The sequence below is a fragment of the Microcebus murinus genome, chromosome X, assembly GCF_040939455.1.
Source record: "Microcebus murinus isolate Inina chromosome X, M.murinus_Inina_mat1.0, whole genome shotgun sequence".
NCBI classification, from domain to species: Eukaryota; Metazoa; Chordata; class Mammalia; order Primates; family Cheirogaleidae; genus Microcebus; species Microcebus murinus.
The window spans coordinates 10,743,410-10,760,854 of NC_134136.1; the positions used below are offsets into that span (position 1 = coordinate 10,743,410).

The following is a 17,445-nucleotide window of genomic DNA, read 5'->3' on the forward strand; positions in this document are numbered from 1 at the left end:
TTCATCTAGTAACAGGGTGGCAGGATTGAGAGTAGACACAGTCTATAATAATAACTGACAAGTAGCTGCTATTGTTTGGAGGCAAGGAGGCCATCTTCTTACAACATTTCTAGTGGCTTTGACAAGTATGCCACTGGCCATGGGATGTCTCTCAGTATTTTTACTAAGACTCCAAGGTTTACTTGTTGTTTTTTATGAACATATAATTTTTTCTTTTGTGAGTCAGGCAACCCCAAAGCGGGAACAGTCACAGGGCTCTGTTTTAGTTTCTTTTAAAGGCATTTTGACAGTCAGTGGTCCAGATTAGTGGCTGCACATCTATTTTTTAAGGGCCTCGTACAAGGGCTTTGTTATTAACCTAAAGTTTGGGATCTAGATGTTACAGAACCATCTGTCATTTTTAGGAACTCACGTAGTTGTCGCAGATTCCCTTGTTAATTATGAATCCCAGATAAGTGACTTCTCCATAAATTTGTCCAATTGTAGGTTTAGTAAGTCTTTCATTAAGTCTTTGCTGAACAGGGCAGGAGAACCTTTTTAAATTCCTGAGATAACACAGTCCAGTAGTGCCACAAGGCCAGCTTAGGTGCAGGATATTGTCATTTAAATGTGACTGAGTATCAGTCACTTGCACAATATTACTAATGGCACATAGATCTTGTACAAATTTATACTCATTCGTATGGGGAATTTTAATTTTTTCTGTATGCCCTGAGGTCCCATTGGTCTATATGGCCTTACTCATTTTTAGTAGTTTTTTTTTTTCTTGTAAATGTTGTAACAATGTGTACATCTGTTGAGGGAATATGAACTATTCTGCAGTGGCATACACCTGTACATTTCATCAGGCCCTGGTATTTATCCAGCAGCAGCTTGGTGGCGTCCCCGGAGGTGAGCTTCTGTCACTTCTGGAACAGCTCCCAATATTTTCGCTGTTTGCCCAGGTCTGCTGGATTTGGTGATGAAAGTGGTGGTGGGAGTGCCTTCAGCTCTGGCTGCAGCTCTCCCAGGTCTTCCTCCTGGGCCCAATGTAACAAGTTCTTTAGTCTCCACTTGTTGATGGCTATCTTTCTGCTGCTACCCAATGCACCCCCCCCCAGCTCACAGAGCATTGTGTGGCTGGTGCTGGAGACAGGGCAGCAGGTGTGTGTGTAGGCAGACCACTTTTGTCCACATGGCTTGGCACCAATTGAGTCCCTACTGTCAACTGTGTCCAGGGCTCCTGTGGGGATATCTGAATTGGAGCCACTAGTGAGGCAGGGTCCCTTTTGTTATTACTTGGGTCTCTTTGTAATTTTGGGCAATGTTTTTATTTATTTATTTATTTAAAGTATACTGATTGTATATAAATCTGGGGCAATTTTTTTTTTTTTTACTGTCTCAAAGTATGCTGTCCTTGTGTCTTTAACTCCCCTATCTCATATAGTCATAATAGAAATTGTCCTGTCCCAGTTATGGGTCTTCTTTGGCTAACTTGAGTTTTTTTTTTGTTGTGTTTTTTTTTTCCCCCTCAGGTCTTGGAAGGAGAGATCATTTTTACTTGCAAGTCATAACCTAGTGAGCATGGGACTGAAGAATCATTCCAAGTTGCACCCTCTCTGGGCCCTCTAACATGGCAACACTAGGTGTGAGCTGCCCGGCCCCCTACCTCGTGGATCACCCCAGCTGTGGTAGGCTTCATGGCCACCCCTGGGGAGCTGAGCAGGTACATGTACTGGGGGAGAGGAGAGACAACAGGGCGGCAGGTACTCCTCCTTGCCTATTTTCCCCTCACTGCGTCCCTCTAGGCAGTGGGCCATGCATGACAGTCCCTGCTCCCATTGGGCCACACTCTTGCACAGTACCTCGACCCATAACTGGTGTGAACCAGGGGAATCTGACCATCCAACTAAAACAAAGCATCACGAAAGCCCACAGTGGTTAGAGCGATGGGGGCCCCAGGAGCACAAGGTTGAACATGGTCAAGCGGCACCTTCCTTGGCAGGTGAAGAGCTGGGACACTGGCAGCAGAGGAGCAAATTCGTGAGATCTAACCTGGTTAATCCCTCTGTAATTTTAGCACCTGGCCTTCGAGTCTCTTTATTATGTAATTGTATGAAAGATTGTGCATATGGGGTCTTGTCCCATTTACCTGACTCTTGACAAAATAATTCTAGTTGTAAGATAATATAATAATTTAAGGTTTTATTTAACAGTTTGTTTATATTTCAGCATGTACACTGGATTACAATAACACCACCGTTTGAGACATAGACTTACAAGTTATCCACTTAGTCAAGATTTTTTAAGGGGCATTTAGATGGAATAGAAACGGAGTCTCGTGTTGAAAAAAAAATGAACACAAAATGACAAGTAGACAATACAGGGAACTTCCAATGTCAATTATCTTAATGTCAAGGACTTACCAAATGAATGGGAATCAGATGAACGAGATCCAAATTTTTAAATGAAAATCAACATCTCCAAATCTAAAAGGGAATGAATTCTTAGGTTTTCTAGTTGAAATGAAACTTATCAAAAACACACACAGATAATTTGGGGAATTTTTAACACAATCTCAAGGCTTTACTAGACAAATGGGAACCAAATTTTTAAATGAGAATCAGTATCTTTAAATTTAAAAGGGAATGAATTCTTCAGATTTTCTAGTTTCACTCAAACTCATGACTTTTATCCCCAATTGCATCTCTAAACAAAATGTCCTGCCATAGCACTGAAAGATTTGAAAATCTCCAACAAACAGGTGGAATCAAGGGTCTCGGCATGTACACCGGGGAATTTACCAAATGGCCAAGGGATCGTGACACTTTTTAAATATTTTTTTTTTAACTTAGTTCATGTTGTGGGGAGCTTCATCTATACTTTGGTGGGTGGGGAGAGACAGGAGTTTCCCAGAGCTAAACAGGCTCTAGCAGTTGTTGGGGGGAGGGTCCTTTACTCTCCCACCCCAAAATGACATTGTTCCTATCCGCAAAGACCTACAGCTTGACCCGGGGCTGCTTTCCCCCTTTTAGTCATGGCAACAGTAGTGAGGTATCGTTTCACCAGGGCATCAATGGGCCCACCCAGGGACACCAAATTCTGTTACTGAAACTTCGGCACTTGTCCCTGAAGTCACATTAGAATAACCAGGACAAGTGGTTTAGGGAAAGGAAGGGAAGTTTATTAATTTGTCAGCAAATGAGGAGGATGTTAGACTCTTACCTTAAAGTACCACCATCCTATCTATAAGCAGAAATATGGAATTTTTAAAGGGAGATTTTAGCTTCAGTCTATTGCTGTTTAACTACAGCAGCCCTGGTGAAGACAACCTCCTGACAGAGTGTCCAGACAATTCTTCCGAGCCATCTCCTGTGGTACAAAGAATAAAGGACACTCCCCTGCTCCTCTGATTATTGGCCTCAGGCAGGGATGTAGTTTTTAATTCCAAAAAGGGTGGGAGCCGTTAAGAGAGACGACTTGTAAATCATTTTATCATTTTTCAGGCCATTCCCCCTGTTACACTGATGCAGAAGAGAGAATTGCTAGAGCAGTAATATATAACATCAGGTAGAAGAGAGGGATGAGATATAGTATACAAGGGGAGGAGCTGGCCTTTGCTAGCACTACACAGGACAATTTGTCTACTATAAGAGAAGGGAAAGGAGAGTTTATGAGCACAGATGCAGGTAGGTAGAATAGTGAGAGATTTATTTCTCAATAAAACAGACAGCAAGGCTATCAGCTGAAAGTGAGAATGAGAGAAGAGGATATTGAGATATTAAAGAAGAAGCAGATAGATATCCTCATCACCCTTATTTCTTCCTCATGCTCATATATCTAGCTATCATTTTGTCATCTTTACTTGGGTATTATAATAGGCATCTCTACCCTAATATTTTCCAGAACTAGAATGCTCGATTTCTACACATCGCACACACTAAAACATAATCATTATCTGCTTCTATTCCACTATTTTCTTTTTTTTTAGTAAATAGCAACTCTCTACTCATTTGTTCAAGCCAGAAATCTGGGAGTCATCATTACTTATTCTTCTATCCCACATCTAGTCCAAAGCAAATCTACTTTCAAAATGTATCCTGAACCTGACTAGGTCTCAACTCCATTCCCAATACTGTAAGCCAAATCATGTCATTCTTTGCTTGCCCTACTGCTCTAACCTCTCAGATGGTCTCCCTACCCAGTAGCCAGAGTGGTCATTTTTTACCAGTACATCATGATCATGATATTCTCTTGTTTAGAGCCCTTCAGTGGCTTCCTATCACACTTACAACAAAACCTAGGGCCCTTAATATGCCTTATAAGGCTCTACATGATCTGGCCCTGCCTGCATCTGCAGTCTCATCTCTTACTACACTCCTCCTTAATCACTCTGCTCCAACACATACTGTACTTTACATCTTTCCTGGAATACATACATCTTAACCTTGTCTTGACTTTGCACTAACTATTTCCTCTGTCTGAGCGGATTTTGTTTTTTCCTTCAAATTTGTGCAGAGCTGGTTCCTTTTGGCCATTGAGTTTTCAGCCTAAATGTCATTTCTCTCAAGTGACCTTTCCTAATTACCTGGCCTAAAGTAGTCCATCCACTCTATTACCCTATTACATTATTATGTTTTATTTTCATTATAGAACTTACTGCTAAGAAATGTAGTTGACATGTTTATACATTTTTTTTTGTTTGTCCCCTTCCACCAGTAGGGATCTTATCTTATTCAGTGTTGTATCCCTACTGCTTGATACATAATAGGCATTTGATAAGTTTTAGTAGATGGGTGGGCTGATGAGTGAAGAACCTGCTTGCTCCCCTTAGTATTAATATTGTGAGTATTTCCCCCACATCATTAGCTATTTTTGGAAACATTGTTTTTAGATTAATAAAACAGTATTCTATTATATTACAAGTTACATAATCATTCTTTTATGATTAAGCATCCAAGTGATAGCGAACTGTTTTTGCTATTTTAAATGCCACTGTAATGAGATTTCTTATATATCAATCTTTATGGTGATCTATGATTGTGGCCTTAGTGTGGATTCCTAGAAGTAATATATACCTGGACTTTGCCTCCACAATTCCACAGAAATTGTTCTTGCTAAAGTCATCACTGTCATACTGCTGGCCATATCCAACAGATAATTTTTAATTTTCTTACTTGCTAGATTTTGCCATGACAACCATTCTCTGAGTCTCTCTCATCCCTAGACTTCCAATATACCTCTTTCACTCATAGTTCTCCTCTGATGTAGTTTGGATGTTTGTCCCCTCCAGACAGCATGTTGAAATTTGATCTCCAATGTTGGAGGTGCCGCTGAGTAGGTGTTTGGGTCATATGGGTGGATCCCTCATGAATAGCTTGGTGCTCTCCCCATGGTAATGAGCAAGTTCTCTATTAGTTCACATGAGAGCTGGTTGATTAAAGAGTGCAGCACCTCCCTCCTGTTTCTTGCTCCTTCTCTTGCCATGTGACATACTTATTCTCCCTTCACTTTCTGTCATGAGTGGAGGCTTCCTGAGGCCCTCCTCAGATGTCAGTGCCATGCTTCTTATATAGCCTGCAGAACGATAAGCCAAATAAAACACTTTTCTTTATAAATCATCCAGCCTCAGACATTCCTTGAAGTATGTTAAACAGACTAAAACATTCTCTTTCCTATTACTCTGGTTGTTCCCTTTTGCTCTTTGCTAGTAGTTCTTCCTCCACCTCCCTTTTCCCATCCCATTAAATGTTAATATTTCCACAAAAGGATTCCTCAACCTGTTGTGGTTCTTACTGCTTACCCCCCTATCTCCCTGACCAATTCCATCTATACCCACGATTACAACTAATCACTCAGCCCTCTTGAATCTGTTATCTTCATATTAACCCTATCTCCAGATCTCCAGAACCAAAGATCCAATTTCCTATTAGACCACTACATCAGGATAGCAAGCTCTCACTTAGAATATCAAAAGCTCAACATTCCCTCCATCCCTCACCAACCTGACTGATCATCACATTTTGTGTTTTCCAATTTCTGGGAAAGCTACCACCATTCAACTGATTGGCTGCACAAGCCAGAAATCATAAAGTCATCCCTGAATACTCCTTCTTCTCACACTCCACATTCAGTTACCAAATCCAGATTCTACTACCTCAACAGCTTTTAAATTCATCATACTGCCCTAAGAGGCAACTCATTTTTTTTTCTTGAACTATACAAAACCTTCTAGCCAGTAAACCAGTCTTTAGTTGCAGAGTCCTACAACCCTGGGGTCTGCACAGTTTTTCTGTAAAGGATCAGATTGTAATTATTTTAGATTTTGTAGGCCATACAGTCTCTGTAGTAACTGCTCAACTCTATTACAGCAAAAAAGAAACCACAGATATTATGTAAATGAACGAGTGTGGCATATCCCACTGAAACTATAAAATAGGTGGCCAGCTAAATTTGACCAGTGGGCTGTAGTTTGCTCACTTCTCTTATAACTTGCTCTTGCCAAAATGGTCTATCTAACCAGTATTTTCTCTATGTAATTTCCTTGATCATTCCCCCCCCCCCCATTGGTTTCTCATCACCTTCAGGATGCAATCAAAAGTTCTTCCATGACACACAGGACCTTAATAACCTGCCTACCTATCTAGTCTTATCTCTCTGCATTACTGAACAATTTGAAGTTCCCCAACATGCTATGTTCTCACACTTTTGTATCTTTGTTGTTCCCTCTGCCTTATTTCCATATTGGCTGTCTTAGTCCATTTAGTGTCACTATAACAGAATACCTAAAGCTGAGTAACTTATAAAGAAAAGAGGTTTATTTGGCTCACAATTCTAGTGGCTGAAAAGTCCGAGAGCATGGTGCCAGCAGCTGCTTGGCTGCTGGTGAGGGCCATGGCAGGGAAGTGGAGGGGGAAGCAGGCACATGAAAAGAGGCAACCTCGCTTTATGACTCTGCTCTTATGGAACTAATCTATTCCTATGAGAACTAACCCAGTCTCTCTCAAGAAAGACATTAATCAATATTAACAACCTAATCACATCTTAATGACACTACCTCCTAACACCATTACATTGGCAATTAAATTTCAATGTGGGTTTTGGTAGAGACAAACCATATCCAAACCAGAGCACTGGCCAATTGAGACTGGACACAAATTAAGTTTTATAGAGCGGGAGAATAATGATAAATATCATTGTGGACTTGTTAAGATAACTGTGTCATTTCCACAATAGATCTTCCCAGCATGTAACTGAATATTCAAGTCTGATATTCAAGAGCGAAAACAGATTTGGGAATCATCAGAACACAGTAATTGAACACAGGAGGATAGAAAGGAAAGTACAGGAGGAAAGAGAAGGAGGACAAAGATGGAAGCCAGAGGGATAAAAATCTTTATGATGCAAACAGGAAGAAAAACCTGTGAAGGAGATTGAGAATGGATAGTCATAAAGTAGTGGGGGAGCTTAAGCATGCAGTGTAACAGAAGCCAAGCACATAGTTTCAAGGAGAGGAAAATCAATGGTATCAAATATAGCAGAAGAAAAGATTAAAAACTAGCCTTTGGATATGGCAAACCTGACAAAGGATTTGGCTAAGTGACCTTTGGAGGTCACTGTGACTTTGTTAAGAACAGTTTCAAGGACACAGGGACAGCAGTATGGGTTTGGTCTGAGAAGTTAATGAGAAGAGAGGAAATAAATATAGTAAGTGTGGACTACTCTGTGAAGGAGTTTCAGGGAAAAGAGATATGAAAACTAGAAGGATACCAGAAGTCAAAGTAAAGGCCTTTTAGGGTTGAAGAAACCTGAAAACATATTTCCAGCTGAAGGAAGGGAGTCGGCAAAATGGGGAGGTGGAAGACACGAGAGAGTATATAGGGGATGATTCATAAAGGCCCTGGGGAAGAAGGAAGTGATGAGGTCAAGAGCTCTGGTAGAGGGAGGGCAAAAGGAAGAACAGATGAACTTTTGAAACAAGAGAGAAAAAAGCAAACATATGTGTAAGGATGGAGTTTTGTTGTGGAGGTATGGCAGGGGGGCAGCAGGTTTTAGAGGAGAAAGATCAGTAGAAAGCTGAGGCAATTCCAACGCCTCCAATTTCTCAAATTATAATTTCCTGAGCAAGGAGGTGTTTTGGGGTTATTTCTGAGCTTCTGTAACAAAATACCATAAACTGAATGGCTTATAAACAAAAGAAATTTATATCCTACAGCTCTGGAGGCTGGAAAATCTAAGATGAAGGTGCTGGCAGATGTAGAGTATGGTGAGGGCCCACTTTCTGATTCATACATGACACCTTCTAACTGTGTCCTCACATGGTTGAAGAGGCAAGGCAACTCACTGGGGCCTCTTTTATAAGGGCAGTAATCCCATTCATGAGGACTCTGCCCTCATGACCTAATCACCTCCCAACAGCCCCAACTCCTAACACCATCACACTGGTATTGAGGTTTCAACATATGAATTTAAGGTGGGGGCACATTCAGACCATAACAGGAAGACAGGTGTTTAATAGGAAACTTAAGGCACTACTTTTTAAAACGGATACATAATAGTTGTATATATTATGGGGTATATGTGATATTTTGATACATACATATCATGTATAGTGATCAAATCAGGATAACTGGGATATCCATCACCTGAAACAATTACCATTTCTTTAAGCTGGGAACATTTCAAAGTTTCTCTTCTACCTATTTTGAAATATACAATAAATTATTAACTATAGTCACCCTATTGTGCTATGGAACACTAAAACTCATTCTATCTAATTGTACTTTTGTACCCATTAACCAACCTCTCTTCATGCCTTTCTCTCTCCTATCTTTCCCAGCCTCTGGTAGTCACCATTCTACTATCTGCCTCTTCCATGAGGTCAATATATTTTTTTGATCCCAAATGAGTGAGAACACATGGTATTTGTCTTCTTGATATTTCACTTAACATCCTTCAGTTCCATCCATGTTGTTGTGAATAACAGGATTTCATTTTTTATGGCTGAATTATTTCATTGTGTATATATATATACATTCTCCTTATCTGTTAATCTACTGATGAACACTTAGATTGATTTCATATCTTGGCTATTGTTAATAGTGCTGCAACAAAAATGGGCAGCTATCTCTTTGATATACTGCTTTCCTTTCTTTTGGATATATATCTAGCACTGGGATTGCTGAAACATTTCTTGTTTTAGTTTTGTGAGGAATCGCCATACTGTTTTCCATAGTGGCTACACTAATTTTTCCCACCAACAGTGTATAAGCATTTCCTTTTCTCTACATCCTCACTAGCCTCTGTTATTTTCTTTTTGATAACAGTCATCTTAATTGGACTGAGATGACATCTCATTGTGGCTTTGATTTGCATTTCCCTGATGATTAGTAATGTTGAGCATTTTTTTCATATACTGTTGGCCATCTGTGTGTCTGCTTTTGAGAAATGTCTACTCAGATCTTTTGCCCATTTTTGAATAAGATTATTTGTTTGCTTTTGGGGTGTAGAGTTGAGTTTCTTATATATTCTGTTTATTGATCCTTTGTCAGATATTATAGCTTTGGAATATTTTCTCCTATTCTGTAGGTTGTCACTTCTCTCTGTTGTTTCCTTTGCAATGCAGAAGCATTTTAGCTTGATATAATCCCATTTTTCTATTTTTGCTTTTGTTGCTTGTATTTTTGAGGTCTTACACAAAAAATCTTTGCCCGGATCAATGTTCTGAAGAACATTATCAAACTTTTTGATCTTTATAAACCTAAGAAATGTTAAATTTACATTTTAAAAGTAATGCAATTAAAGAATGAGTAAGGCTGAGCTTTTTGTGTTTAAAAGAATTTTTACTTTATATGCTTTACCTAATTTTTAATAACTTAATTTTTTTATTAATTATTTTAAGAACTCTTAATTCTCCAGCTACTTATGACAACACGTATGAAAGTTCTCCTGGGCCTAGGAGTCCAGGGTTTTTATCAGTAGTCAGTCACATCATGTAGGTACCTTCTGCTTAGTACATACCAAAATTTCAGATCTATGCTTTATATATGCTTTAGATATGCTTTCATATTGCTGCAAATGTTCTTTTCCCAGGTTTCTTTTGACTTTTTAATAGAATTTTTAGAAATACAGAATTTTTTTCAACAGTTAAATTTACCAGTCTTCCTTTGTTGGCTTGAGGTTTGCAGCCCCCACTTGAAGATTATAAAAAACACCACTACTCATTTTCCCTACTAGTATGTACATAGTTTTATTTTTAAGAGTTTCTACTTTCAATCCACACAAATCATTCTAGCATATGGATTTGCATATTTTAAAATAAAGCCCTTTGTCAGTAAATTTCAATGGAAATTGATTTTAAAATGTGTCAATAAAAAGTGGCTGTTGTAGGTCAAGATCTGGGAATGATTGGAAAAACAAACAGTTAAAGGAAAACCAGGAGTAAACATATTTGGGGGAAGTAGAAACTGGTGGAAAATGAAAGTAAACTGCGAAGAAATATGTATCAGGAAGAGTAGAATCACAATGCACTAGACACATACAATAAGGAAGCACTACACCTTGTCAGTCAACTGTTTTCATAAAAAAATATTAATTAGGATTGTATATGGTGAAAAAAAATTGCATGTTTTAATACTGCTGTGCTTGCCTAAGATCTGAAATCTCAAAAACCATTTTTTGATTATTTCCAAACTCCTCAGTATGCAAAAATAATATTAGGCCAAAAATGTTGGGGTGGTTTCTTTTTCCTTGCAATAGTTGGGCATATGTTTTCAGAAAGAGATAATCCTAATATTAATTCATCATCTTTAAGTTTATTTTTCTCTAAACTCAGCCTAAGTATTTCCATCTCCTTTACTAAAAGTTTTCTTCTTGTAAAGTTTTCTAAATTAAGACTATAGACAAAGTACTCAAAGTGACTCAATTCATGGATTGGATATATGCTATTATCATATATTCAAATATCTAAGGTAATAAAATTTTAAAAATAAAATCTATAAATACACATGTACAGAAAATAATTACCATATTGGGCCTGAGACTCCTATACTTAGAAAGACCTACTTGAAAGTTTGGCACTTGGCTGGCATCTAGGCACTGAGATTTGGAGAAGGTTCCCAGAACTGATAAGAGTGGCTCACTGCACCTTAACTGTTTATACAAATAAACGATGATGATTTATGCCAAATACCTGATTTCCTTCTGGGGATCTGGAATTTTGGTATGGACTAGACAGAAAGTGCCTATATGACATCACTGACTATTGATAAAAACCCTGGATGCCTAGGCCCAGGAGAAGTTTCACCTGTGTGATCATAACTAGCTGAAGAAATTAAACTAATCCTGTATGACTTCACTGGGAGAGGACACTTGGAAGCCGGAGCCTGGATCCTCTAGAACAGCGGTGTCCAATGTTTTTAGCACCAGGGACCGTTTACACGGAAGATAATTTTTCCATGGATGGGGAAGTTGGTTCTTAATGATTCGAGCACATTACATTTACTGTACACTTTATTTCTATTATTATTACATTGTAATATATAATGAAATAATTATACAACCCACCATAGGTTGGGGACCCCTGCTCTAGAATTCACCACATGTACCCTTTCCCTTTGTTGATTCTGCTCTGTATCTTTTTACTGTAATAAATCATAGCCATGAGTACAACTATATAGTGTGTTCTGTGAATTATCCTAGTAAACACGCAACCCACAATATACATTAATGCTATGTAATGTTTAGATATAAAACTTAAGAAAATAGGCTGGGCGCTGTGGCTCACGCCTGTAATCCTAGCTCTTGGGAGGCCGAGGCGGGCGGATTGCTCAAGGTCAGGAGTTCAAAACCAGCCTGAGCAAGAGCGAGACCTCGTCTCTACTATAAATAGAAAGAAATTAATTGGCCAACTGATATATATATAAAAAATTAGCTGGGCATGGTGGTGCATGCCTGTAGTCCCAGCTACCCGGGAAGCTGAGGCAGAAGGATCACTCGAGCCCAGGAGTTTGAGGTTGCTGTGAGCTAGGACGCCACGGCACTCACTCTAGCCTGGGCAACAAAGCGAGACTCTGTCTCAAAAAAAAAAAAAAAAAAAAAAAAAAAAAAAACTTAAGAAAATATATAAATTAAAACCAGCCAAAAATTTTAAATATTTTCTTACAAATGGGCTTTATACTTCATAGTAAGAGTAGTTTTAGCTATAAACCAAAGAATAGTATAGTAACACAACAGTCACACTCAGTCTTATGGTCTATACTTGCACAAATAAATAGTAATAAATGGTTAAACAGTAATATACACAGCTGTTATTAACAATGTAGGATAATTTATTTAAATAGCTACTTAGTTTAGAATGCCAAAGCCAATAACTAATCTTTCTTCAATGTAAAATAAATTCTATATAATTAACCACTCTTCCATGATTAATTGCACTCATTTCATGAGTTAAAAAAAGTAAACATATTCAAACTGCCTCACGTTTTTAATCTTAGCCTTTTTAGCCTTTTCTTCTTTATCACATTTCTTGGCATTCCTATTAAGTTCTTTTGCAGCAAATTTCAAGTTAAATAAGTGTTCTGAAAATATAGGTTAAGGCTATTCAAAATGTGATTTCTCCAACATAACTACCTGCAAACAAGAAATCAAAATTATAAAACTTATCAGATAAGATTATGCTATTTAAACAAACTAGTCACAAAGTTTGAGAAAATAACTTGTATCTCTTCTATACCTGTGTTCTATTAAAGAATCAATTTAATAGATGACATTAATTATAAAGGGAAAAATAACTTTACAGTAGCGAAACCTGGCAGATACCACCTTAACCAAAGTTGCCATCACCAGTTATGACATCTCAACATCATACACTTTCCAAAATGATGAACTGAGAAGGGTACAGCATCACTTCTATCATACTGTTGCCAAAAATGTAACTTTAATCTACTTAAGAGAAAACATTAGACAATCCTGAAATGAGAGACATTTGATATAAGTGAACAGCATACTCTTCAAAAGTGTCAAATTTATGAAGAGAAAGACTGAGGAATTGTCACAGATTGGAGGATACTAAGGAGACATGGTAACTAAATGCCATGTGAGATCTTAGATTGGATACTGAACAGAAAAAGAAGTTAGCAGAAATACTGATGAAATCCAAGTAAGATTTGTGGTTTAGTTATTAACTCTGTAGCAATGTTTACTTCTTTTAGTTGATAATTATACTATGGTTCTGTAAATCACTAACATTAGGAGATGCTTGGTAAAGTAATGTGTAACTTCCAAAATAGTAGAGGAAAAAAATAGAGTGACCCACTTAATAAATCCAAAAGAAGGCAGCAAAAGAGAAGTGAATCACAAAGAAAACATATCAAAATCATATAATAAAAGGATAAAAACATCCCCGAAATGTCAGGAGTAAGAAACAATGAAACAAATTACACCTATGTGCTTTAGATAGACTTTAAAACAAAAGATATAGAAATGTAAGATGTAAAAAGAAAAGGTTGTAGTACATGAATATGATCCTAAAATAACCAGGTATAGTTTTATTAGTATCAATCAAAACAGACTACATAAAAGCAGTATTAGGAATTTTAAAAAAGAGGGGACACTATAAAATGAAAAAAGCGAATTCAGAAGTTGATGAAATTATTATAAATTTTCATGTACTTCTAGCATAGCTTCACAATGTCTTGTGTATGGATATATATTAAACTGGAAAAGAAACTAATAAATCTTTGGAGATACTAATAAACTTTCAGTTAATTTATATAACTAAGGAGATAGAAGTTATGAATGATCCTATTAAGAAGCATAATTTAATAATTATACATAAAATTATAGCCAATTCTGCTTTAGTAATTTGAGAATACACATCTTCTTTAAGTATGTGAGATGTATGAAAACTCATCATGCACTGGGTAATAAAGCAAGTCTGAAAGAAGAGATATCAGGCAAACCTGTTGTCTAACCTAACTCAATAATTATTATGTGAATTTTCTTCACAAAAATTTTCCTGTAAGAATCTAAAATTGTTGTGAGATAAAAGCTTTATTAAAATATATATTTGGAAATTAAAAAAAACTATATCTACATATGAATTAAAGAAAAAAAATTTTACTTACAACTAAGTGATAATGAAATGAGTAGCCTGTGGCTTGTGAAATGTAGCTAATGCCATATTCAGGTGGAATTTTCTACCCTTAAAAGCCTCGATTTACAGAGAAAGAAAGGCTGAAAATTAATATGGTAAGCATTCATCTGACAAAGTCAGCAAAAATATAGAATAAACCCCCATAAAGGCAAAAAGAAGGAAAAGAATTAAGAGGAAAAAAAATAATGGAAAACAAAGATACAATATGGAGAATTAAAAGGTCCAAAATTGATTTCTCTGTAAAGACTAATAACCTTAACACAACTTTGTAGAAACTGTTTAAGGAAAAAGAAAAAGCATAATGTTGAAATTAAAAAAAGACTAATAACTGTAGATACAGGAGAGATGTTTTAAAATAACAAATCATGAACATTATGACAATACATTGGAAATCTTAGACAAAATGGACAATCCTAGAACAATTACTGAAACAAATCCAAAAATAATATATGAATACTTACAAATTCCTGACTCAATGTTTTACAACATTTTAACATCTATATAAATAAATAAAATATCAACAGGGAAAGGCCCAGATGGTTTTACTGGTATATGATATCAATTATTTAAGAAAAAGACAATTCCTATCTTACACAAACTTTTCCAAAGAACCTAAACAAAAAGGAACACTTCTCAACTTCGACACACAAACCATAAAAGGATAGTGTATGTGAATGAACAATTATAAGCTACACTCACTTATGAACACAGTATTAGCAATCATGCAATGTATTAAAGATACTTCATAATCATGATGTTTTTATCTTAGGAATGCAAAAATGGTTTAACATTAAAAAGCTAGCCACGTTTTTTAACCACATTAAGAGATTAAAGAAAAAATATAAATGATAATCTCAATATATGAAGAAAAAATATTAAATAAAATTCAACATTGCATGGATTCATCAAATCAACATTCAGATGAATGGTTCATTACCAAACTCTTAGCAAACTAGGAATGAAAGAAAACTCCCTTACCCTCAAAAAAGTGTATATATCAAACCTCCACAGCAAACATCCTTAATAGTGAATAGTTAGAATTCCTTTAAAAATCAGTAACAAGAAAAGATCCAGCTCTAACTCTTTTGTTTCATTAAAATATTGTTCTTGAGTCATAGCATGATTTAAAAAGAAAAAAAAAATAAAAGGTATATGAATTGAGTATCCCAAGAATGGAAAAACAAGCACCAGATATATTCTCCAGCAAACTGGTATTAACTGAGTAGCACCTAAGTGGACACATAGGTACTACAGTAATAGGGTATTGGGCAGGTGGGAGGGGGGAGGGGGGCGGGTATATACATACATAATGAGTGAGATGTGCACCATCTAGGGGATGGTCATGATGGAGACTCAGACTTTTGGGGGGAGGGGGAGAAATGGGCATTTATTGAAACCTTAAAATCTGTACCCCCATAATATGCCGAAATAAAAAAAAAAGAAAAAAAATCATCAAACCATCATTATTTTCAGATAATATAAATGTCTACCTAGAAAACAGAAAGTATACATATTCTCCAATCCATTATTCCCATTCCTAGGTATAAACCCAAGAATATGTTCCTAGTCTACATAAGAAACATGTATAAAAATGATACCAGTACTGTTGTAATGAATGAACAAAATGGAAACAATCTAAATGTCCATCACTAAGAGAATGGATAAATTAATTGTACTATATTTCTTCAATAAAAAAACTACATAGAAATGAAAATTCCATCATGAATGAATCCCAAATATCATCTTGAATTAAAAGACAATAGCAATATGACACCACATATAAAATTTGAAAATATGCAATATATAGCTATAATTAAGAATGTACACATGTTTTAAAATATAAAGAAGTCATAAACATCAACTTTTAGATAGTGTTACCTCTGGTGGAGAAAAGGAGATGAGTTGGTAATGTTTATTTTTTAAACCCAATGGTTAGTTAGGTAACTGGTGTTTGTTTTATTCTTTTTTGAACTTTGTGGGGGGATAAGGATTAAAGTTACATGATTGTGAATAAAAGGCTAAGAGTTTATAGCCCTTGTTCCACGAGATTTTAAAAAAGAGCACTGTTTGAAAATGAGAAGAAAAAAACAAAAATATATACATTAAATAGAGATGCTCCATGACTCATGATGAGGTTACATACATGAGTTAAAAATATCATAAGTTGAAATGCACTGAACACCTAACCTACCAAACATTATAGATTAGCATAGCCTACCTAAAATGTGCTCAAATGACTTATATTAGCCTACAGTTAGGCAAAATTATCTACAGAAAATCTATTTTATAATAAAGTGCTGCATATCCATGTAATTTATTGAATAATGTACTGAAAGTGAAGAACAATGCTTGCATAGGTACTCGAGGTATGGTTTCTAACTGAATGCATATTGCTTTCACACTATCGTTAAGGTTGAAAAATTGAAAGTCAAATCATCCTGAGTTGGGGACAGTCTGTATTAGTATATGGACAAAACTGTTGGGAATGTGTAACCATATTATAACTTGAACCTGTTTGTGCTTGATACAAATTTAATATAAAATAGCTGCTTTCCAAGGCTCTCTCTTTTCATATATTGTTCCTAAACTTTAAGTATACTCTATTAGAAAGACTAATTTGCAGTTTATAGTGACAGTAGCTACTTACTCGGACATTCTGTTACTTTATATATCACGTTATATACTTTTCTGTACTTCACTGTATGTCTGTTTACATGTCTGATAAATCAACTATACTACGGACACCCTGGGAATAAGGATTAGTCCTAATCATCATTGTATAATCAGCCTAGCACAATTTTTTAAAATTTATTTATTAATTTTTATTTATTTATTTATTTTTCACAGCATATTCTGGGGGTACAAATGTTAAGGTTACGTATATTGCCCTTGCCACCTCTCCCCCCACAAGTACCCAATGACTTTAAGTAAATGAAGAGGAGAAAAGTATTTTTGCAATGGTATATGAATTGTGATGGAAAAAAGCACCACTGTTGCTGGTCAAGAGGACTCAGTTATACATTTAAACTTGTAATTTTATATTAAATAGTGATAGAATGCTGTTTATGTTACATATTAGAATTCCACATAAGATTTCATTCAGAATAAAAGGGCTCTTCTGCTATAAGAGTTAGAAGACCAATGTCATAGGGGTTCCCCAACATTTGTATTTAGGTATAATTAAAAGAAAGAATATATCAACAAAAATGTGGAGTTTCTCAGAGTTTCTCAAAGAATAGCTCTTAAAACTAAATACATTTAGCTTTACAACATACTTTATATTCTTTTTATCCCATTTTAAATTGATCATG

The 17,445-nt window shown here is 36.1% G+C and overlaps 1 long non-coding RNA gene across 1 annotated transcript; it reads right to left on the minus strand.

The window, feature by feature from the left end:
- Positions 1-744: 744 nt before the first annotated feature.
- On the minus strand, positions 745-11,859 carry LOC142865958 (uncharacterized). The gene is made up of 2 exons (XR_012916053.1): positions 2,406-11,859; positions 745-1,019 (listed from the first exon to the last, which is right to left on the minus strand). It is a non-coding gene; the product is annotated as an uncharacterized LOC142865958 (long non-coding RNA).
- Positions 11,860-17,445: the final 5,586 nt, after the last annotated feature.